This window comes from Saimiri boliviensis, chromosome 1 (assembly GCF_048565385.1).
Source record: "Saimiri boliviensis isolate mSaiBol1 chromosome 1, mSaiBol1.pri, whole genome shotgun sequence".
Lineage (NCBI taxonomy): Eukaryota > Metazoa > Chordata > Mammalia > Primates > Cebidae > Saimiri > Saimiri boliviensis.
In genome coordinates this window covers 143,585,209-143,609,394 of record NC_133449.1, presented here as the reverse complement: position 1 = coordinate 143,609,394, position 24,186 = coordinate 143,585,209, and the positions used below count along the sequence as shown (strand labels likewise).

The window sequence follows — 24,186 nt, the reverse complement described above, 5'->3', positions numbered from 1 at the left end:
AGGCAACTTAATAACCACTGATCCCCCTTCTGAGTCCAACTGACTAAGCTGAGTGACATTTGTAGGAAGAACATTAATGCTGAAAACAAACCTTTCCAATTTATGGGACAAGGTAGTCTGGGCAGAGGAAGGGCGGGGACAGAGTGAGTGGGTCCAGAACACAAAACAATGACCACGGTCCCCAAACATCCCAGCTGGAAGGAGGGCAGCCCCGGAGAGGTCAAGAGAGAAGGCCTAGGCCCAGTTGTGATAGCTCATGTCTGTAATCCTAGCACTTTGGGAGGCTGAGGCAGGAGGATCACTTGAGCCTGGCAGTTTGAGGCCAGCTGGAACATCATAGTAAGACCCAATCGCTACGGAAATTAAAAAATTAGGCCGGGTGCAGTGGCTCACAACTGTAATCCCAGCACTTTGAGAGGCTGAGGCGTGCATATCACGAGGTCAAGAGATCGAGACCATCCTGGCCAACATGGTGAAACTCCATCTCTACTAAAAAATATAAAAATTAGCTGGTTGTGGCGGTACACGCCTGTAGTCCCAGCTACTCGGGAAACTGAGGCAGGAGAATTGCTTGAACCTGGGAGGCAGAGGTTGTAGTGAGCTGGGATTGTGCCACTGCACTCCAGCCTGGCAACAGAGGGAAACTCTGTCTCAAAAAAAAAAAAAAATTAGCTGGACATGGTGGTACACACCTGTAGTCCTAGTTACTCAGAAAGATGAGATGGGAGGATGGCGTAAGCCCAGGAGTTCAAGGCTGCAGTGAGCTCTGACCGTGCCACTACATTCCAGCCTGGGTGACAGAGCAAGATCTTTTCTCAAAAAAAAAAAAAAAAAAAAAAAGAGCGAGAGAGAGGAAGAAGGCCTGCCTAAGCCATGGCCCAATGCAACTCTCCAATCACATGTCAAAAGCCATTCCTACCATCCCTCCTGGGGGCCCCTCACCAGCACAGGCCTAACCACCCACTGCCATGTGTGGGTGCAGGGTAAGACCCTGCTCAGCAAGCCTGTGGTCTGATACTAGAGTCCTACCTTGCCATTCCCCACCCCCATCCCCCGCCCCCTGGCCACACCAGTTATTATAGTCCAGAACCTTCCATCTTGCTGTTAGTTCTCTATGGCCTGGCTTCCTGACCCTGTTTGGCATGAACCTTTGATCAGTTGGGGCTTTAATCCCGGAATCCTATGCACCTGCAACCTCCTTGCCTGAACCTGCTCACACTCCTTCAAGCACAGGCCTCAGCTCTTATCTCAATAACCTGCCTGCTGGCTTCCTCCCCATCTGATAGTTTCACTTCTGGCTCCTCTGAGGCAGCAAAGAGGAGTAAGAGAGCCACAGGCTGCAGCCTGGCGAGGCAGTCAGGAAAGCGGCAGCTGCCCTGATTCAACCTTCCTCCTAGTCTAATACTGCCTCTTCCTCCTCCATTCCCCAATGACTCCATGAAACTTGAGTTCACAAACTTTAAAACTTCACTGGCGAGGCCAGGTGCAGTGGCTCAGACTTGGAACCCCAGCACTTTGGGAGGCTGAGGTGGGAGGATGGCTTGAGCCCAGGAGTTTGAGACCAGCACAGGCAACACAGTGAGATCTCACCTCTCTAAATCCTTAAAAATTAGCCAGACGTGATGGTGCACACCTGTGGTTCCAGGGACTCAAGAGGCTGAGGTGGGAGGATCACTTGAGCTCAGAAGGTTGAGGCTGCAGTGAGCCATGATCCCACCACAGCACTCCAGGTTGGGCCAAAGAGCAAGACTCCAGCTGAAAAAAAAAAAATTCACTGGTGAGATGTGGTAGATGGCTTAGAGGTCAGTGTTATAGGTCAATGTCTCTTAGGTTGAACAGCACCTGTGCTGCTGGGTCTGCCGTGATGAGGACCCTGTGATGGTCTTCAGTAAGACTGGGGCGAAGGGGCTAAACCTCACTATAGTGTGCAAGCTCACCCCAGGCCTCGGCAGAATTTATACATACAAAATTTATATTTATATGCATTACATGTTTATATAGGCATGTATATAGTATGTATGTGCATATATTTATATAAATATGCGTGTATATACATTAATATGCACGTTTTTATATATACACATATACACGTTCATCTCTCCCATTTAAAACAAAATAAAGCAATTAAAAGGGAAAAAACCAGAGAAAGTCAACATGCACCTACCCCTACTACCACTAGCAACGTTCACAACCCCACTGCTAAGATCCTGTCCCAGGTTTCCGAGAAACGTCACTGAAAACTACCTAATCTCTAAATGACAGGGTCTGCCTACTGTCTTTGTCTAGGGACTGGACTCCAGCTGCTCTCCTAAACTGCCCTTGTCACCTTCTTCCCACCAGGAGAAAAGGGGAACCTGAACCGGAATCACTCCAGAGATGGGCTATTTTAAGGATTTAAAGAGAGGAGGGCAACACAAGGTCTCCCTGTAACTCCTGGTATGAAGCGATCCTCCCAGCTCACCCTCCAGTGAGGGTGATAACATCTCAGGCAGCACCAACATCTATCTCCAGCATTCTGTCATCTTATGATCAACTATGTATCTGCAGACATCCAGGGGAACTTGAATTCTAGAACTAGATGTCCCCAAATAAATGGTTTCTCTGTAAAAGTCAAATGTGGATCAGAAAACAAATGTGAGAAGAGTCCCAGGAATGCCTGTTGCATAAGGGCGTCCTCCATTCAATTCTACACAAGTCAGCTTTTCCCCCAGGGAGGGTGGAGGTAGAGCCGAGAAGAACACTGGACTGGACAGACTCAAGGCAGGGGAGAAATGGTACTTTTGCTCTTGAGATTCAAATTCCTGAGTCATAGTTGGAATCCCACTGCTGTAATTGTTTGAACACACTGTCTTCACACACACAAGAAGATGCCTTTAAAAAGTTGCACTTCCAGATTCCCTGGTTAAAAACCCATCCTTCTCCCGGGTGCTCTGATATAGAAACTGTGTTGAACTCACTAGCAGCTGTCACAGTCTGGCACTTCCTTGGGCTGTGACCAGAGCAGTCTTCTACCCAACCAGAGAAGGCACAGGCTCTGCCGGCGCAGCAGGGGTTAATGGAAGCTGACCGCAGCAGAGTTGTTAAGGTAATCAATACCACTGAGATACTAAAGCAGCATAAGCCACAATATTGATTGCCAAGCAGATGATAAAACTGTTTATTATGATAATTGCAGGGTCCCTGCAAGATGCTCCCAGCGCTTCCTAAAGCTGTTTACAAAACTAATAAAGATTTGCCATTTCAAGGTCTTCCATTTTAACTGCCCCCTCCCCTCAATCTCCCACCCCCAAAAAGCAGGCCTCACCCCTGGGCGATTAACATGTTCTTCCCGGGGACAGGCACTCCGTGGCCCGTCCTGGGTGGAGCTTCACTCTCACAGCCTCTAAGGAACAGACTGTCCTTCTCCACCCTCACCCTGCCCCCAACTTCAGGAAGGGGCGGACGGAAGCACAGCCGACAGCCACTCAGGGCCTTCAGATTTCCTCCTTAGAACCCGCCATGTGATAATTGTGAGGTTTTATCGATGGAGGGGGGCTGCTCAGGGCTCCTTGGGCTGACATCCATTTGTTCTAACACATTTAAGAAACCACACCACCTTGGTTTGTAATTAAAACTTCTCTGGAGAACTTGGTGGCCATGAAACTAACTGAACATGGTCAAACGCTGACTGTAGAATGCATTTCCGCCAACACTACTCAACTGTGACTTGGGCTGCTGAACTGGGCTTGGGTCTCAAGTTCTATCCTGCCCAAAGCACCCATTTAGTTTTTATTAGCAGTGGAAATTAACTCCTCCTTGGTCACAGACACCACCGTTTTCCTCGAGACACAAGTTCTTGAATTAGCAGCACGATCTCCAATGCTGTGACCTCACGTTCAAGAGGAACCGCAAAGCAGACATGTTTATCAATATAAGTAGGCACCTCGCAGGTGGTATAGTCATATTCTTCAGACTGCTCAGGGGAAAGCCACTAGGTCCTGAGATTAAGGATGGCAGCCCCAGGACTTCAGGGCTCTGCAAATACACCAAAGGTATGTTTTCAGAATGGGAAATGGGAAAAAAAAAAAAAAAATAGAACCTGGCCAGGTGCCGTGGCTCACACCTGTAATCCCAAGAACTTTCAGAAGCCAAGGCAGACAGACCACTTGAGCAGGAGTTTGAGATCAGCCTGCGCAACATGATGAAAATCCCACCTCTACAAAAAACACCAAAATTAGCTAGATGTGGTGGTGAGCACCTGTAGCCCCAGCTACTCGGGAGACTGAGGTGGGAGAAGCACCAGAGTCCAGGAGACTGTAGTGAGTTGTGGGAGCTGTGATCAGGCCACTACACTACAGCCTGGGCAACGGAGTGAGATCCTGTCTCAAAACAAAACAACCCAAGTTTTTTGTTTGTTTGTGTGAGACAGATATCTCTCTGTCACCCAGACTGGTTCGCAGTGACACAATCTTGGCTCACTGTAACCTCCGCTTCCCAGGTTCAAGCAATTCTCCAGCCTCAGCCTCCTGAGTGGCTAGTACTACAGGCGGGTACCATCACGCCTGGAAAATTTTTCATATTTTTAGTAGAGACAGCATTTCACTGTGCTAGCCAGGACGGTCTCAATCTCCTGACCTCATGATCCGCCCGCCTCGGCCTCCCAATGTGCTGGGATTACAAGCATGAGCCACCGTGCCCAGCCAGAACCCAAGTTTTAGTAAGAACTCAGTAGTCATTCAAACAGCAACTAAAAGGCAAGCACCCATCCCTCACTCAGTGCTCAACAGATTTGGCTGAACCCACAGCAGCCAAGACTATTTTACCTCTAATAGACCTCTATAGCACTAAGCCTTCAAAACCACATTTGCAATTGAAGGAACACTACTTTGAGAGCTGACAGGCCAAAGTAAGATGCTGTGGAGGCTGCTTCCACCTCCCACCTCTCCAGTCATAGTATGGAGAAATCATTCACAGTGCTCCCAGTCTCCCTGTTTCCACCGCCACCTCATTTCAAGTAGAGGGACCTCTGCCTGCCCTATTTTCTTCCCCTTCAGCTGCGCCCAGCAGCTCTGGGAGGTCACCGTTCACAGACGGTGCCTGCGTACATGTGCGTGCTTCGATGTTGTGGACCAGCACAGACAAGCAGCTCCTTTGTAGACATCTGGCTCTGCCCCACCTACTCCTAATCACAAAGAAATCAGAACACTGGAGCCAGTTTTATGTAGAGTACCATTACTTTGCCAAAGACCTTGCCATGAACTCACGGATACTACAGCATGGCTGGAAGGGAGGCACCAGGGATTCCTTTAACCTGGTTACCTGCTCTTGAAGGAACTGTTTGGCAACCAGGAATGGCCAGAGGAAATCTGAGGCTTCCCTAGGACTGCATTTCATGAATCATCTGCTCCTAGGCAAAGTGGCAAAGGACTGACAAACGCCACCTCCCGAACTCCAAGCGGGACGTCCTATTCATTCATATATGCCCACGGGGCCCACGTTAACAAACACCTCCCTGGATTTGGTACCAAGAAAAAGTTTAATATTAAGTCTGGCTAATTCTGCTGTTACCTTTTAACCTCACTTGCACGTATCTGTCCTCCCAACAATAACTTCAGCAAAGAAATACCCTAAGAACTATATGGTCCACACTTGGAAACCCGCCCAACAGGGCCGGTCCAGCCTGCCTAAGTGCTAAGAACCATTTAGGAGCATTGTAAACCATTAGGGCCATTAGCTCTAATTTGACCTCCACAGAATAAATCAACCCACTAGGAACAAATTTAGAAGCTTTCCAAAGTCAAGTTCTCAAAACCTGCAAGGCTCGTGAGCACAGGCTAGGGTGGGGAACACCCAGCCAGCCCCGGAGCAACTCTTCCTGCTTCCACCTTCCCTCCAGCCGACCGAAGGGTACATGCTTAGCTGGGACATGGACCGACGATCCTTCTCTAGCCACTGGATCAGTGCACTGTGGCCATCGAGGCTGGCCATGCAGGCTGGACCCCGCCTAACACTTCTGTTTAAGGGACTCGCTCCAGCCTTCCTCTGAGCTCACACCATATACAATCTTCCCCCAGCACTGCTCTAATCACTTCTTTTCAAAACACACGAATTTCTGGATTCATTTCCAAGTGATCCTCACTGGACTTCAATTGTGCTAACTGGTTCCCAGCAATGGGTCAGGGTTCACCCAGCCTTTCAATCTATAATGGCAAATATCATGTACATTAGCCACGATTCCCCACATTAATACATGTGTCAACACAATAAATAATTTCTCCAACAAAACTTATAACCATCAGCATACGCTACAAATTTAAATTGCAAAATCATCTTAATTTTTCAGCTTTATTCTTCACTGATAATTACTGACTGCATGTTTTAACACCGATGGCACCACCTTGATGAAGCAGCAGGCAATGAAAGAAACTATGGTACCGGCCAGGCCCAGGGGCTCATGCCTGTAATCCTGGCACTCTGCAAGGCCAAAGTGGGAGGATCACTTGAGTCCCTGAGTTTGAAAACAAGCCTGAACAACATAGGGAAACCCCATCTCTACAAAAAAAAAAAAAAAAAAAAAAAAAATTAGCCAGAAGTAGTGGGCACACCTGTGGTCTCAGCTAATAGAGAGGCCGAGACAGGAGGATCATTGAAGCCCAAAAGTCTGAGGCTGCAGTGAGGCAAGATCACACCACTGCACTCCAGCCTGGGCAAGAGAGCAAGACACTGTCTCAAAGAAATAAAAATAAAGAAGAGCCAGGTGTGGCAGTTCACGCCCGAAGTAACAGCACTTTGGGAAGCCGAGATGGGTAGATCACCTGAGATCAGGAGTTTGAGATCAGCCTGGCCAAAACCCTGTCTCTAATAAAAACACGGAAATTAGTCAGGCGTGGTGGCGCATGCCAGGAGGCTGAGGCAGGACAATCACTTGAACCCAAGAGGTGGAAGTTGCAGTGAGCTAAGATTGTGTCACTACATTCCAGCCTGGGCAACAGAGGAGACACCATCGAAATACAAGAAAAGAAAGAAGGAAAGAAGGAAAGAAAGAAAGAAACAAACAAACAAACCATGGCACCACCAAAGTCCACTAGGCAATGCAAGAACCAGGCTAAGAAGAAGCATGCTCGGTAAGTAGACGGTGCACAGGGATAAGTCAACAATCCTTTGGTTGTTTCAATGACAGAAACATACCATATAATCTTTTCACTCATCTTTACAGGGCAGAAGGAAGAAATAAGTGGGAAGAATATTGGCCAAACGAGTTAGCAGCAACAGGAGAACCAGGACGCAGCACATCGAGTTCTATAACCCAGGAAGAACTGCCAAAAGCTGAGTAATCCATTCCAGCTCCACCCTGCATGAATTTCCAGGTATCAAATTATATGTTAATTATGCGGATGCAAAGTTATATGCGGGGAAGCGGTGTTAGTCAGCACCCAGGGGGTGGAAATTCAGTAAAAATTCAGTTTTGTCAAGCATGTTTCATGCACAGGCCTGGGGCTCCTCTGGCTCAAGAAAAGAGGAAGTGGGAGTCGGGAGGCCCAAACCTTCCCCTAACAAGGCTTCCACAGCCGATTGGCTGGCCCTCTCTACACCAACTTTCCTGACTTACAAAAAGGCACAATGTCGTTTTCTCTTTTTCCTTTCTGTTTAAATCAGAAAGTGCTAAGTCCTGGCCCATTTCTGACTCAGCCAGTCAAAAGAGGGGCACACCTCCCTAACTACAGCAGGGTGGGGAAGGGCAGCTGCCTTTAGTGAGACGGAGGGGAAGCCAGTACACCCGTCCCTTGGCAATTTCCGAGGTTTAAGACGGCACAGCGTTCTCCCAGGTCTTGGGCCTGTAAATGCCGGGAAATGCACCGTACCGGTGAAGAGATAGAATGCAGGGATCTGAAACTGCTCTGAAGCCCGTGTCCCAGGCTGCAAGAACGCTATCAGTCTCACACATCGTGCCCCTGCCTTCGAGGCCCCCATCACCACATACTGATATTGCCCTGATTTGAAGCGGGAGAGAGCTACGGGGAAGTCCAGGCCTGTCCAGCCAGGGATGGGCCAAACAGACAGGAACTGAGTGCTGAAGACCTTGCTGTAGCTGCTGAAGGATCTTAAAAGGGATCCACCTTGGAGGAGCTGAGCACTCTCTTCTTTCCAGTTCTTCTCACTTTTAATGATTTTTTTTTTTTTTCCTAATAATGTACCCAACAGGCAGATATCAGAGACGCACTAAACTAACACCTTGGAATGGGTGGATAATGGCTGGGCACAGTGGCTCACTCCTGTAATCCCAGCACTCTGGGAGTCTGAGGCAGGCGGATCACTTGAGGCCCGGAGTTCGAGCCCAGCCTGAGCAACACGGCAAAACCCTGTCATGACTAAAAATACAAAAATTAACCAGGTATGGCAACACAGGCCTGTCATCCTAGCTACCTGAGAGGCTGAGGCACGAGAATCGCTTGAACCCAGGAAATGGAGTTTGCAGTGAACCGAGATCACACCACTGTGCTCCAGCCTGGGCGACAAAGTGCGACACTGTCTCAAAAACTAAAATTTAAAAAAAGAGAGAGACAAATGGGTCAATAACAAAGAAGTCCTATACACAGCACAGTATGTATAGTATAGTGTGAGCCTCACAGAGTATAGCAGTTCCTGCTTATCCGAGGCTGCACGTCCCATGACTTCAGTTACCCACAAATACAGTACAATATGATACTTTGAGAGAAAGGAGAGACCACATTCCCATCACTGTCACTATGGTATATTGTTATTGTTTTATTTAATTATTAGTTATCACTGTTATCTCTTACTATGCCTAATTTGTAACTTACATTTCATCATAGGTATGCAGGTAGAGAAAAAGACATAGCCTTCCTAGGGTTTGACACTATCCTCCCTTTCAGGCATCCACTAAGCATATTGGAATGTTTCCCCCAAGGACTGGGGGGAATCATGTCATGGCTAGGTGTGTGTGCTCTGAGGTGGCATCCCAGCACAGAGGCCATTTAACAGCAGCACATCTGCACCAGACTTTGGGCCTCAAGTTCATCACTCACGTGACGGGTATAGGATCATCTTTACCCCATAGGGTTGTAAGGATTAATGAGACAGTGAAGTATTTAGCACAGCAGATGCTTAATCAGGGTTAGCTATTACTGCTTATATTAGTATCTGTTAACACACAGACAAAGAACACGTTCTGTCTTTTGACAGCAATCCAACAAAGTCCGTATGCTTAATTTTGAGGTTGAGAGAAGCAGAGAGATTTGTCCATGGTCACACAAAAGTACTCAGACTTCCAGGCCAGTATCTTTTCCATCCTGTTTTTCCAGGGTGTTTCACCGCACACCCCTGGCCAGGGGCTAGACGGCTCCAGGCGGGAGTGGCCGAACACTGTACATTCTAATCATTAGCCAGTCAATGTTTATCTGAGCCAATCCAACCAGCATAAGTCTGTGGTTGCTCAGATATAACTGCTTGGCATGATGCTAAGGTGGGTATTTGGGGTTTTAACAGAGGAGCCCATGAAAAGAAAAATGTAAAGCAAGTAATACAGTAGAGGCAGTACAAAGATACGACGATATGATGCCCTTAGTTGGTGGCGGTGGGGGGCTCTCTTCCCCTCTCACAGGCTGTCACTGAACTGATCTTCCTGACACAGTCAACCATTAAAAGTCCCCAACTGGCAGGTCCTGGTTTCCTCTAAGTATCCATCTCCCTCCTTGCTAGAGCAGAGCCTCCAAAATGAAAGGGTTTCCCCGCCTCCCTCCAGGCTTCCTGAGAAAGGCCATGAGATGGGTTATCAGCCTCCCTGACCTCTGCAGTCACCAACAGCACTTCTGCCTCTCCCATCCCCCCAAGCAAGGATCCTACAGCCCAGAGCCAGCTCCCCGGCCTTCCCCCATTAATGCCTTTCCCCTCCAACAGCTATCACAAGAGGGCTGTTTAGTGAGAGGACCTCCGGCTGACCTTTGCTGACAGGCTCCAAGCTCTCCCTGTAAACGGATCTAATGTGAGGCGGGGTAATTAGCAACCAAGCAGTAATTGCAGCTTCTAACTACGCTGGGCCAAGATTGCAAAAATTCCCTGGGTGGGGGGGCCTCCTAGGGATCCCAACCCACACAAAGGCATCTACTCACAGCCAAAACAGGGGACTCAGCAACATTTCTCAGGGAGGCCGGCTCTTCTCCAGGTCTTAATTAAAGTGGGACCCGCGTAAGGAGACGAACAGCAAAAGAAAATCGGCCAATAAAGGAGACTGACCAAGAAACCAACGTACGGCTTGCTTGGAAGAGCCCATTCAGAAAGGTGCATGCTCTCAAGGTAGATGGCCGTGCACGAGAAACTCATTCCGGCCACGGAAGGAAGGCAGCAAAGAGCCTTCGAGAGGCATCAAAAACTGTGAAAAGGCCAGGTGTGGTGGCCCATGCCTGTAATCCCAGCACTCTGGGAGGCCAAGGTGGGTGGATCACCTGAGGTCAGGAGTTCAAGACCAGCCTGGCGAACATGGTGAAACCCCATCGCTACTAAAAATACAAAAATTAGCCAGGTGTGGTGGCAGATGCCTGTAATCCCAGCTACTCGGAGACTGAGGCTGGAGAATCCCTTGAACCCGGGAGCCGGAGGCTGCAGTGAGCTGAGATCACACCACTGTACTCCAGAGCTGGCCTCCATCTCAAAAAGGAAAAAAAAAAAAACAACTGCAAAAAGGCAGGAGACATGATGACAAGTCCACCTAGCCTGGCCGACACCCTCCCCCAGCCCGCTCCTATCACCCATTCAACAAAAATCACTCCTTACCCAAGTAGCCTGTATGCTCTGCTATTCACCTTAAAAGATTCTAGATACCAGTCTGTGTGGTCCACCCCAAGAGATGTGCGGAATCATCTGCTATGATTTGGTGATTCCACCAGACCCATCCGCAGGCCTCCCATTAGCTGCCTACATGTATGTAACATGTTTCAGAATAACATGCCAAATCCCCACTGAGAAATAAAGCGGTGAGCACTTCCATAGAGAGCAGCTGCCTTCTTCATGACTCTGAAAATACCTGTAAGTGCACAAAAAAGAACACCGTCAGATGAAAAAGAATCGTCCTTCCTCACTCTAACCAGACAATAAGAGACACCCAACAGCACAGCAGCACCTGTCTCATCCTTCCTAAGCAAACCCCTTATTTTTCAAGCCCACCACCCCTCACTCCAATTTCCTTGATCTGCTTTGTACTACAAAAGTCACTTCGCTGAAGTGCTCTTTGCTCAGGATAACTCCTGAACCTCTGTCCTCAGGAGAGGCGGCAAGTTCAAGGGGCACAGTAGCTTTCCCACATGGACCAGACTTTCTGCCAATCTGAATTACACCCTAGATGTCTTCAAACTCCATTTCCTCTGCCACTGTGCTGCCCGATCCCCCAAAGCATTCGAGGCTGTAGAGACTCTCTGGGTTGAATCCAGTTATAAAAACCAGGGTAGCAGCAGCCAAGTGCACTCATTCACCCTCCGTTTCCTTCTCCAAACAATTAATATACTTAATAACTCCAGCCCCGACGACAGACTTCTCAGACACCCCTCTATTAACCTCTCCCCGCTACAAGCAGTGGGTCTCCACCAGAATTCTTCTGTTCCCTATCACTTAATCATTTTTTAATCCACAACAAGGACTCTGTGCCACACTGTGGTTTTGTTCTCTCTTAATCTTTTATGAGGGACCTTATCAAAAGCTTTTAGAAAATACAAGTGAATTTTGCCTACCAGGTCATCTTTATTATTTTAGAATTCTTTATGAAGAAATTGCAGACTTTAACATTGTAAATGAATATTTAAGACTCAGCATTCACTTGGACGTGCAAGTCTGACTCAGGTTGTATTTCACTCGCTGTGTTACTTCCACCTTTGGAAGGATCCTTGTATGCCTCCCCTCCCCAAACCCCCAGGTACAGTTTCTGGGATTCCCCCAAGACTTTCTGGACCAGCTGAAACTGAGTCAATACTGAATACCAATGGGACTTAGAGTGCATTAACAGAACCTCAAACGAAGGAGCAAGTCGCCGAGCCAAGGGGGCCAGGATATGGCAGCCTCCCCGGTTTCTACCTCCTCTACCTTGCCCCGGGTGGATGGCAGGGAACAGCACGGGCTCCCCTGCCTCACAGCTGGCCCACACATCTGCAGGGAGCCAGTGACAGCTTCTTGATGTTGACACCACTTATGTTGCCTTCTAACACCTGTTTGTTGCAGCTATTATTTCTAATTAGCACTTCTCAACAGAACCAGCGCTGAGCCAAGCGCAAGATTCCCCCTGACGGAACAATTAAAGATGCACAAGGGGCGGGGGTGTTTACTAAAATTATTTTCTTGGCAGGTTTCAAGGTAAACTGTCTAGTCAAATGCACATCTCTTCAAGAGCTGCCTGTGGACAGGGGTGAAAAGCTGTAACAATATTCTGGAACCCCTGTTTGAAAGGCTTCCCATCAAGTAAAATAAAGGGTTAAGGTAATCCAGTTACACCAATGTGTTTTCCTGATCACCGGGGACATCCTCAGCCTTCCCAGTTACCTGCTCCTAATGCCTCATTTAGTTCAGCGCTGTGCTCCAATCACCAAAAACGTAGACATGGTTCCCACCCCCACAGCCAGATGAGAGGGGCCTGCCACTTCTCCAAAACGAGACAGAAATTAACATGTTTCGGAAAATATTCCACAGAGTGTGGAGTCCAGGGTATGCTTTATCCTTGAGGAAAATCATCAACGTCGAATCATAAATGAATGTCAATTAAACGGGTCACCATAAACAATCTGCCCAAACATTCCCCTCCATTCCAGACATGCCTCTCCAATCTGGGTGCCCTGGAGGACAGAATGGGAACTGCAGGTCCAGGCACTCCATGACGGCAATCCAGCAAGCCATTCAGCACCAACTTAATGAGCTCTTGAAAGGAAACAGGAAGTCTATAAAGTAATTTAAATAACTTCCAGTCCTGAAATAAAGGAAATTAAACCGCTGGCACAAACCTCTCTGATGGACACCTTCTTTGTCCCTCCAATCACAACTACAAATACAGCAGTCATACGCCTCCTCCCCCAAGGCCAGCCCCCAAATTCCTCTAATACGAAACACAAATGCTGTCAGTCCTCAGAGCTCTCCAAGCTACTGCAGAGGCTCGAGCCACAGATGTGGCATGGTGTGCAGCCAGAACACGGGAATCCGCCCACAAGCCCCCCGAGGAGTCCCGCGACTCCCTAGCTCAAGACCCTGGGCCAATCACACAACTCCACAGAGCCCCAGCATTTCACCACCAACAAAGGGAAGCTCTGGGCCTGGCCAAGTGACCTCTGAGATTATTAAGAGGCTCAAATGAACACATGAGAACAGTGCCAACAGAAAACACAAATCAATGTAGGTATTTTCCAGCTGCCCAGGGCCTTAGGCTCCAGAATTTCCCAGTGTTCTGCTCAAGAGGCACTGTCCTAGCTTGTTAATTATGAATGCATATTCAAAAGTTCTTTTACGGCCAGGCACGGTGGCTCATGTCTATAATCCCAACACTTTCAGACACTGAGGTGGGTGGGGGTCAGGAGTTCCAGACCAGCCTGGCCAACATGGTAAAACCCCGCCTCTACTAAAAAACACATAAAAATGAGCCCAGTGTGGTGGCAGGTGCCTGAAACCCCAGCTACTTGGGAGGCTGAGGCAGTAAAATCACTTGAACCTGGGAGGCTGAGGTTGCAGTGAGCCGAGATCATGCCACTGCACTCCAGCCTGGCAACAGAGCGAGACTCCACTTTAAAAGAAATAAATGTTATTTTACTTCTTCTAAGACCCTCAATGTAGGCACTAATTTGCATAGACAATGATCAGTCCAACTAGACGTGGTTTTTTTCAAGGGCAGAGACTGTGTCTTCTCACCTTCTGTGAACCAGTGTGCCCAGAGCACCAAACAGCAAGAAGCAGGTCCTCCACAAAGGGTTGGAATCTACATCCCATCAGTTACCCAGACACTCTTAAGCACCAATATGCTAGCAACTATCCATCAACTCTTTACAAAAAGAGACAAACCTCATAACAAGATAAAATCTGTAACTGGTTGTGAGTCTGCAAGGTGGGAAGGGGCTGGGGGCGTGGGATTCCCCACTGTGCAGAAATGGCCCCAGCTCCTTGCATTATAAAGCCCTGCCCTGAGTGCAACCCAACCACAGAGTTTTGGCAGTTTCACCTGGTAAACCTAAGCTGCCAGATGCTAAGGACTGTTTCTGGCCACAGAGTTAAGTTTACTTTTTTGATAATAATCAGCCAGATATGGACTGGTCTGATCAGTACTCTGGATGCAGGATCATAAAAATAGACAAAAGAAAGACGCTTAAGGTCGGCCTTGTTTTGCCAGCCCTCTAGGTATTACGACGGCCCATCGGTATGGTCAACTCTTGACCCCTAGGCTGGTAAAAGCCAAGAGCAAGGCTGGACATTCAGTGTGGCCAAGAAAGCTGCCCAGCCTCTGAGCAGGAGTGCAAGATCTTCACGCTCTGGAAAGAGAACCACCGGGCCCGGCTCAAAAACAGACCCTCCCAAACCCACCCTGAGAAAGGAAATCACAAACAGAAATCTAACTTTGCTAACACTGCACAAGCGTTCTTGCAGCTTCACAAGCAGGTTCTATGGGAATCTGCTCTATCGCTCCCATCTGTCACTGGCCAGGTAAGATGTGTCTTGCATAACATGGCAGTCTTCATCCCACTGAGGAATTCAATGGTGCTGTCTTGCCTATGGGCTGTGAAACTTGAACAACTGGATTCTGAGGGTCCAGAGGTCTGCTTGAGCAACAACTGTCTTCCTTTAAAGGTCTCACAGTTGAGCAACAGAGTTCTTTACTCGAGAGAGCTGTTCCAACTCTTGAGTAACCACCCTTGCCCTCAAAGGTTCCCCCCGGTTAAGCCCCACTGCCTCTGCCTCACCAAGGATGCAGCGACTCAGTCTTCTCACTACACATCTGTCTCCTCACTTCCCAGTCAGATCACAGCTGGAGGGACACAGTCTGACAAAGTTCTGGCTAAGGTGGGGTAATTTGAAAAGCAAATACCAATCATCTCCCCCAGACTTATTCCCAGCACTCGCAATGGGAGCCATGTTTGACTTTCCACAAAGTTCACTGGCCAGAACCAACCCCCACATCTGGCTGGGTGCTGTGGCTCACACCTGCAATCTCAGCACTTTGGGAGGCCGAGGTCAGGAGTTTGAGACCAGTCTGGTCAAAACAGTGAAACCCCGTCTCTACTAAAAATACAAAAAACTTAGCCGGGCGTGGTGGCGGGCACCTGTAATCCCAGCTGCTTGGGAGGCTGAGGCAGGAAGAACTGCTTGGACCTGGGAGGTGGAGGGTGCAGTGAGTCAGGATCATACCATTGCACTCCAGCCTAGCAACAGTGTGAGACTCCCGTCTAAAAAAAAAAAAAAAAAACCCACATCTATGGCTCTCCCATCTTTAACCACTTTTCATGTAAATCCTTCATCCAGAAAGGGAACCACCTATCTATGACATTTTAAATTTCCCAGTAGCTGTGTTAAAAAGGGGGAAGGGCCTGGTGCGATGGCTCAGGGCCAGGATCCTGACACTCTGGGAGGCTGAGGAAGCAAGATCGCTTGAACCCGAGAGGTCCAAGACCTGCCCGGGCAACACAGGGAAAGCCTGTCTCTACAAAAAAATTAAAAATTTAGATGGGTGTGAGGGTGTGTGCCTGTGGTCCTAGCTAGTTGGGAGGCTGGAATAGGAGGATTGCTTGAGCCTGGGAGGTGGAGGCTGCAGTAAGCCGTAACCACACCACTGCACTCCAGTTATAAAGCAAGATCATGTCCAAACAACAAAAACAAAAACATAAAAACAAGGGCCGGCACGGTGGCTCACACCTGTAATCCCAGAACTTTGGGAGGCCACGGCAGGCAGATTACGAAGTTAGGAGATTGAGACCATCCTGGCTAACATAGTGAAACCCCATCTCTACTTTAAAAAAAAAAAAAAAATGTGTGTGTGTGTGTGTGTGTGTGTGTGTGTGTGTGTGCGCGCGCATACGCACACACATAAAATTAGCCGGGTATGGTGGCACATGCCTGTAATCCCAGCTATTCTGGAGGCTGAGGCAGAAGAACTGCTTGAACCCGTGAGGCGGAGGTTTCAGTAAGCCAAGATCCCGCCACTGTGCTTCAGCCTGGACAACAGAGTGAGACTATGACTCAAAAAATAAAATAAAATAAAATGATAATTCAAGACCAGGCACAGTAGCTCATGCTGATAATTCAAGACCAGGCACAGTAGCTCATGCCTATAATCTCAGCATTTTGGGAGGCCAAGGCAGGCAGATTACCTGAGGTCAGGAGTTCAAAACCAGCTTGGCCAACATGATGAAAACCCGTCTCCAGTAAAAATACAAAAATCAGCCAGGTGTGGTGGTACATGCCTGTAATCCCAGCTACTCAGGAGGCTGCGGCACAAGAACTACTTGAACCTGAGAGGCAGAGGTTGTGATTTTGCCACCACACTTCACAGCCTGGGCAACAGAGCAAGATTCTCTCAAAAAAAAAATAATAATAATAATACAAAAGGGAAAAAAGAAATAGGTGGAGTTCGTTGTAATATGTTTTATTTAACCCAATCTGTCTACCCATTATTTCAAAAGTAATCGATGTAGATTTTATTAGGGTAGTTTCCCCTTATTTTCACACTAAGCCTGGGAAAACTGGTATGTGTTTCACACTCACAGTGTTTCACATGCACAGTGCAGACCAGCCACGTTTCGGGGGCTTAGGGGTTACATACTGCAGTCATCTAAAATACTGGCTTCCTCTACTGATGAGAATCTACAATGTAACTCTGATCTGGCCCCACTGTAAAAATTCATGCTCGTAGTTCTCACTCACAGACTTTACAGAGCTTACCCCTACTCGAGATTCTTTCCCACGGCATTAACAATTATATTTGGGTGACATGTCAAGAAGTTAAGCTGCCTGGGTCTGGAGTTAACAGATTTTCATGGAATTGTGTACAACTTATCTGGTCCATCAGATCGTCTCTCCAGGGCCTGTCCACCATTAAACTAGACCCCTGGGGTTTCTTAATTTAAAACCCTCATAACCCTTTAACTTGAAAACTCACTGTCTTCACAATGACATGGAATTAACTCTGTAGTGGCCACAGAAAAGAGCTCCACATTCTTAAAAAGGAGACTCCCATTTTGACCTAATTTGAGATGTTCTAAATTATTTCTGCCCTAGTCACATGTATGCTACAGACATGAAACTATACAGAACAGTCAGCTAGAGTGGTGCCTGCAAAACCTTTGGTTATTTGTTTTGTTTTGAGACAAAGTCTCGAACTGCCGCCCAGGCTGGAGTGCAGTAGCGCCACCTCCACTCACTGCAACCTCCACCTCCCGGGTTCAAGCAATTCTGCTGTCTCAGCCTCCCGAATAGCTGGGACTACAGGCACACACCACCATTCTCAGATGATTTTTGTATTCTTAGTAGACACACGGTTTCACATGTTGGCCAGGCTGGTCTCAAACTCCTGACCTCAAGTGATCCTCCCGCCTCAGCCTCCCAAAGTGCTGGGATTACAGGGATAAGCCACCGTGCCTAGAAAACTCGAAAATCTTAACACACAAACAGATACAGGACAAATCCACAGATTTGGGAATTACTATAAGCAGAAGAAAAATGTCCATGGGGCATAAACTTTGGAGGCATGCTCGCAGCAACTGCTAACCAGAAAACTTTGCAGGCTCAGTCCAGATCTGGGCAGGATTGGCTCAGGAGTGACCCATCCATCCTGAGAGCTGACAGGACCCCATTCTATTGGGCACAATACAAGTCAGACGTGGGACGGCCTTCAATGACAGGGTGGGCAGGGGTCTCACATGAGCCCACGAGACCCACACACTTTGGCAGCAACTCTTGAATCATCCCATTTTCTTCATACCAATCAGTACATGCTTCAGTCTCTCTGCTTGGCGCTGTACCCGCAACGAAGTGCAGGACCTGATCTAGAAAGCAACACTGGCACGCTGAAGGCTGTTAGAGCAGGGCAACCCGGGGGACACGGAAACATACAGAAAGCAGTTCACTTCTGGCTCATTGCTTTGGCTGTAGGCAAGAGAAGGTGTGCACAGAGCTTTGAAGGAAGTATTGGAATGGGCTGAGGCTGGGCTTTGTTCCCGGAGCCCCACGGGGACAGGGCTGACTTCCGAGCCCAGAAGTGCAGAGAGCTGCTCTCCAACAGGTGGAGAGCTCACCCAAATAAGTATCCCGGGCAGGAGAACAGAGCGGGCACCGTCTGTCAACACAGGCTCAGCATCCTCCCATCCCCCAGGGTCCCTCCGCTTGTCCCCAGGGCACTGGGGAGAGGAGGGAGGGAAGCAGAACATGTGGAGAAAGGAAGGAAGGAGGCGCCTCTTCTTGGCGAGCTGATGGGTGTGAGTGGTGAGCATGAATTAAAAAGCCATCCGGGAACAATGGTCTTTTCATATTTGGAGCCTGTTCTGCACAAAGCTCAGCTTGTTCTAGCGGGAGGACTCTGCTTTCCATTTTTTTCCTAACTCATTTCCTAGGGTTGTGGCAATGTCTGGCACCTGGCTCAACCCACTGGAGTATCCTTTAACTGAAGGATGTGCCAGGCAGGCCTCCTCCTTGACTTCGTAAGTGGTGGCATTCAGACACACGAAAAGGGACCACTTGGGGAAGCGTTTCTGTCTCGGCCCGAAGACTCCCAAAGAGCTCCTGGGTGTTTCTCTGAATTGCTGCCTAACCCACAGACACACACGCCCTGGATGTTTTCAGCGTCCAAACACCCATTTCCCTCTCAAATTACGCTAGACACGTCACACCCAGCAGACACTCCAAGGCCTAACTGGAAAAGGACAGCGGATGGGCGTCACATCGTGTGACATGACCCTCCTCCATGTTTGACCCACTCCTGGAATCTCTGCTGAACCCCACAAACCCCTTAAGCAAAGCAGTTTTTAAACCGGGGGTGGGAACGAGAACAGCAGCCAACACTGAGCATCGAAGCTGATCCTAACACTTTTTTGTTTTTTTTTTTTAATATGGAACACTTCACAAATTTGCGTGTCATCCTTGTACAGAGGCCATGCTAATCTTCTCTGTATCATTCCAATTTTAGTATATGTGCTGCCGAAGCGAGCATCATCCTAACACTTTAACAAACTGTCGCCTCACTCAGTCCTTATGATCCCAGGTGGGCAGCCTCTAAGCCAGCTCCTCCAATCCCATCGCCCGGTATCCATGCCCTTGTGTAGTCCCCTCCCCTTGGGAATGAGCAATACAATACACAGGGACTCACTTCTAACCAACAGCACACAAAGGGAATAGGGCAAACGTGGTAAGGCATCACTTCTGGGATGAGGCTGCAAAGAAACTGTCATTTGGTCTTCCGTACCCTTCTCCATCTCCTCTCCCTTATGGAAACCAAGTGCTCCACTGTGAGCTGCTCTGTGGAGAGGCCCAAATGGCAAAGAACTGACAGCAGCCTCTAGACAGCAGCTCCTGAGGAAATGAATCCTGTCAACAACCACATGAGTGAGCACAGAATTGGATCCGTCCCCAGTCAAGCCTTCAGATGAGACCACAACCCCAACTAACGCCTTCACAGAATCCTCATGAGACCTTGCAGCAGGGGACCCAGCGAAGCCATAGCCTGATTCCTGACCCACAGAAACTGTGAGAAAGTAAGTACTTACTGTTTTAAGCTACTGAATTTAGGGCTAATCTGTGAGGCAGCAATAGATAACTAATACACATCTCCATTTTGCAAATGAAAAGCTATAATGGAGGCTGGGTGTGGTGGCTCATGCCTATGGTCCCAATACTTTGGGAGGCTGAGGTGGGAGGATCACTTCAGCCCAGGAGTTCAAGAGCAGCCTGGACAAAATAGCAAGACTCTGTCTCCACAAAAATTTTTTTAAAAAACAGTTAGCTGGGTATGGTGGCACATGACTGTGGTCCCAGCTACTCAGGAGGCTGAGTTGAAAGGATTTCTTGAGCCTGGGAGGTCAAGGCTGCAGTGAGCCCTGACTGTGCCACCTGCCCTTCAGCTTGGACGGGGGAGTGAGACCCTGTCTCAAACGAAAAAAAAGGAAAGAAAATAAAATACATAATTTTGGCCAGTAAGTAGCAGTAGCAGAGATGGGATTTTCACTCAATTAGGCCAGACTGACCCTCTTTTTTTTTTTTTTTTTTGAGACGGAGTCTTGCTCTGCCATCAGGCTGGAGTACAGTGATGCAATCTCAGCTCACTGCAACGTCTGCCTCCTGGGTTCAAGCAATTCTTCTGTCTCTGCCTCCTTGAGTAGCTGAGATTACAGGTACATGCCACCACGTCTGGCTAATTTTTATATTTTTAGTAGAGATGGGATTTCACCATGTTGGTCAGGCTGGTGGTCTCAAACTCCTGACTTCATGATCCAAATGCCTCGGCCCCCCAAAGTGCTGGGATTACAGGCATGAGCCACCGAGCTAGGCACCGGACTGACTGACTCTCTAGCCACCTTCCCCTCACCATGTGACATTACCTATCAAGCGCACATTCTGGTCCACAAAGTAGCAAAAGTCCCTGAGCCTCTCTCCACCCTAACAGAAGACACAGACACCTAACATTCATGCCCCCAAATGAAAAGACACCAGATTCCTTCAGAATTTTAGGGTTGAAGAGTGAGGAGAGAATCCAATCTAAACTTCTTTCACAGAAAAAGAATCTGAGACCCACAACTACAAAGTAGCAGACAGGGAACTCGAACCCTGGCCAGGACAACACGTGACTCTTTAAGGATTTCAGGAAACTTCCCCTCAAACATGCCGATCATGTTTCTAACTCGCTGTCTAGAAAAACTCCATCAGGAACTCCAGTCTTCCCTTTTGGCACATCAAGGTTAATGCTCTATGCTGGCTGGCTTCCCTGGTACTTGGCAGCTTCTCCCACACCTGTCCCCTAAATCCTTCCACAAAGTGACATGATACAGAAGACAGATCAGATCGCCTGCCTCTTGGTGACCATCAGAATCGACATGTCACATATCACAACAGCATACTGTCCACCCAGCTTATGCTGAGGTGTGATCTAAGTTTGCTTTGAAATTCAATGAAGTATCAGAAAGACAGCACAAACATTTCCATCCAGACAGCTAACTTGGGCAAATGTGTTCTCAAGTACCCAGGGCGATTCCACAAGCTTGCACACCACTAAGACTTCCACTATTTTTTACAAATACATACCATAGATGCTTACAGTAAATATCATCAATAATTAAAGCTAAGTAGCCTAAGGACATTTTGTGAAGCATCCTTGCTGGGTTTTTTTTTTTTTTTAATTAGGTTCTCGCTAATTCACAAGATTGAATAATCTCCAAAAAGCCTCCAGACGCAGCCACAGACCAGTGAGTGCTATTTAAGTGATTCTACATTTTTGCAAACTTTTAAAAAGCACGTATTTTTTTCCCCATGACAAAAAGTAATAGATATTCACTAGGTGGAGTTCAAAAAACAAAGTATTAAAAGTAGCCTGTACCGCTACCAGCTGGAAATAGCCATCATTCATATGTATTCTTTATCTTCTATGCGTATTTTAAAAATTAAACTGAAGTCCTGCAGTCCACAGAGCTCCTTTCATGCCATTTACATCACCGTTTTCCCACGTTTATAACCAGGAGGCAGGAGTTTTAAATAGCCACATAAGCATCTGCCATATGGATGCACCACAGTTTAAATCAATCCCCAGTAAGATTTCTTACATAGTTTCCATTTTTCACTATTATAAATGTCTGTTCTAAGTGTCTGTAATGAAAATCTTTACTTATAAATTTCCTTTGCATGCCTCTTACAGTTTCCTTATTACAAATGGAGTTGTCACCAGTCCTGATCTGGGTATTGGAGATAAGTTAAACAAAAAAGAAAAGAAAAGAAAACAAGAAAACTAAACAACAGACAAAGACCCCGCCCTTGTGAAGCTTGGATTCTAGGAGAGGAAACAATCATGGATAATGTTTTTCACCAGGGTCAATGGCTCACACCTGTAATCCCAGCACTTTGGGAGGCCAAGGCAGGCAGATCACCTAAGGTCAGGAGTTCGAGACCAGCCTGGTCAACATGATGAGACCCCCATCTCCTTAAAAAAAAAATTGCTAGGCATGATGTTGGGCGTCTATAGTCCCAGCTACTCAGGAAGCTGAGACAGGAGAATCACTTGAACCTGGAAGGCAGAGGTTGCAGTGAGCTGAGATTGCACTATTGCACTCCAGCCTGGGCAACAGAGTACCCTGTCAAATACAAAATACATTTTTTATTTGTATAGTATTTCACCAGTGGCATAGGGTATGGTCGGGAATGCAGAGTGGGATCAGAAATTCATCGGGCCACAAGCTACACATTTAAATAAACCTTATTTTAAAGTTTCTTGATACATACTGCCTAACAACCCTCCAGAAAGGGTATACCAATTTTTATACCCCATCACCAGAACAGGGTATTTGCTTTATTTATTTTTTTAAAGAAAACCTTTGTTCAAACAAACAAAACAAAGCTCAACCTTACTAGTAATCAAATATGTCAAAATAATGAGGTCTCGACTGAGCAGGAACCCGCATCCAGGAACAGAGCCCTTTGCTCCTCCCTCAGAATGAATGGAGACCAATGTTTATACCCAAGAAAAGCAGGATTTTGTTCAGCACTTCTCCCAGATCGTTAGGGTGCTGCCTGAGGATGAGATGGGGCACCCAGAGACAGGAGATGCTATTGCCCGGCTCAAGGAGGTCCCGGAGTACAATGCCACTGGAGGCAAGTATCACCGGGGATTGACGGTGCTGGTAGCATTCTAGGAACTGGTGGAGCCAAGGAAACAGAATGCTGATAGTCTCCAGCAGGCCCTGACTGTGGGCTGGTGTGTGGAACTGCTGCAAGCTTTCTTCCTGGTGGCAGATGACATCATGGATTCATCCCTCACCTGCCAGGGACAGATCTGCTCATATCAGAAGCCAGGCGTGGGTTTGGAGGCCATCAATGATGCTATCCTTCTGGAAGCATGTATCTAACCGCCTGCTGAAGCTCTACTGCCGGGAGCAGCCCTATTACCTGAACTTGGTGGAGCTCTTCCTGCAGAGCTCCTATCAGACTGAGACTGGGCAGACCCTGGACCTCATCACAGTCCCCCAGGGCAATGTGGATCTCGGCAGATTCACTGAAAAGAGGTGCAAATCTATTGTCAAGTACAAGACGGCTTTCTACTCCTTCTACCTTCCTGTAGCTGCTGCCATGTACATGGCAGGAATTGATGGCGAGAAGGAGCATACCAATGCCAAGAAGATCCTGCTGGAAATCGGAGAGTTCTTTCAGATTCAGGATGATCACCTTGACCTCTTTGGGGACCCCAGTGTGACCAGCAAAGTTGGCACTGACATCCAGGACAACACATGCAGCTGGCTGGTGGTCCAGGGTCTGCAACAGTCCACTTGGGAACAGCACCAGATCCTGAAGGAAAATTACGGGCAGAAGGAGGCTGAGAAGGTGGCCCGAGTGAAGGCATTATACGAGGAGCTAGATCTGCCGGCCGTGTTCTCGCAGTATGAGGAAGACAGTTACAACCACATTACGGGTCTCACTGAACAGTACGCGGCACCTCTGCCCCCACCTATCTTTCTGGGGCTTGCATGCAAAATCTACAAGTGGAAAAAGTGACCTAAGACTGCAAGGGCGGAGAGGAGGCTCTCAGTAAAAAATTATTGTGTAAAAAAAAAACCAACAACAACGAGGTCTCATTTCGCTCTCCAAATGGGCAGCCTAGATTTATTCTTCATGAATTGACCATTCATGTTCTTTACCCATTTTCTGTATCTTTTTATTTTTGTTTACCACAATAATAACTACATAAAAACACTATTTAAAAAAAAAATAGAGACAAGTTTCACTATGTTGTACAGGCTGGTCTCAAACTCCTGGGCTCAAGCAGTCCTGCCACCTCAGCCTCCCAAAGTGTTGGGATCATAGTCATAAGCCAATGTGCCTGGCCTCCATTTTTTTCTATCTTTATGCATCTTTTTTTTTTTTTTTTTTTTTTTTTGAGATAGAGTTTTATTCTTTCGCCCAGGCTAGAGTACAGTGGCGTAATCTCGGCTCACTGCAGCCTCTGCCTTCTGGCTTCAAGCCATCCTGCTGCCTCAGCCTCCTCCCAAG

The 24,186-nt window shown here is 47.7% G+C and overlaps 1 protein-coding gene, 1 non-coding gene and 1 pseudogene across 9 annotated transcripts in view; 1 reads left to right on the top strand and 2 right to left on the bottom strand.

Moving 5' to 3' along the window:
• The window catches only part of ZFHX3 (zinc finger homeobox 3), a 377,665-nt gene that overhangs the window by 210,143 nt on the left and 143,336 nt on the right, over nt 1–24,186 (bottom strand). The window contains exon 1 of one of the 8 annotated variants that reach the window (XM_074405634.1): nt 1,591–22,705. The exons of the other annotated variants lie outside the window; for them this stretch is intronic. The gene's annotated coding sequence lies outside the window, so the exon portion shown is untranslated. Of the gene's footprint in view, nt 1–1,590; nt 22,706–24,186 lie in introns of those variants that run through there. 8 annotated transcript variants of the gene reach the window in all.
• On the bottom strand, nt 19,047–19,153 carry LOC120362034 (U6 spliceosomal RNA). Its single transcript, XR_005578037.1, has one exon. It is a non-coding gene; the product is annotated as a U6 spliceosomal RNA (small nuclear RNA).
• On the top strand, nt 22,599–23,691 carry LOC101047533 (farnesyl pyrophosphate synthase pseudogene; annotated as a pseudogene).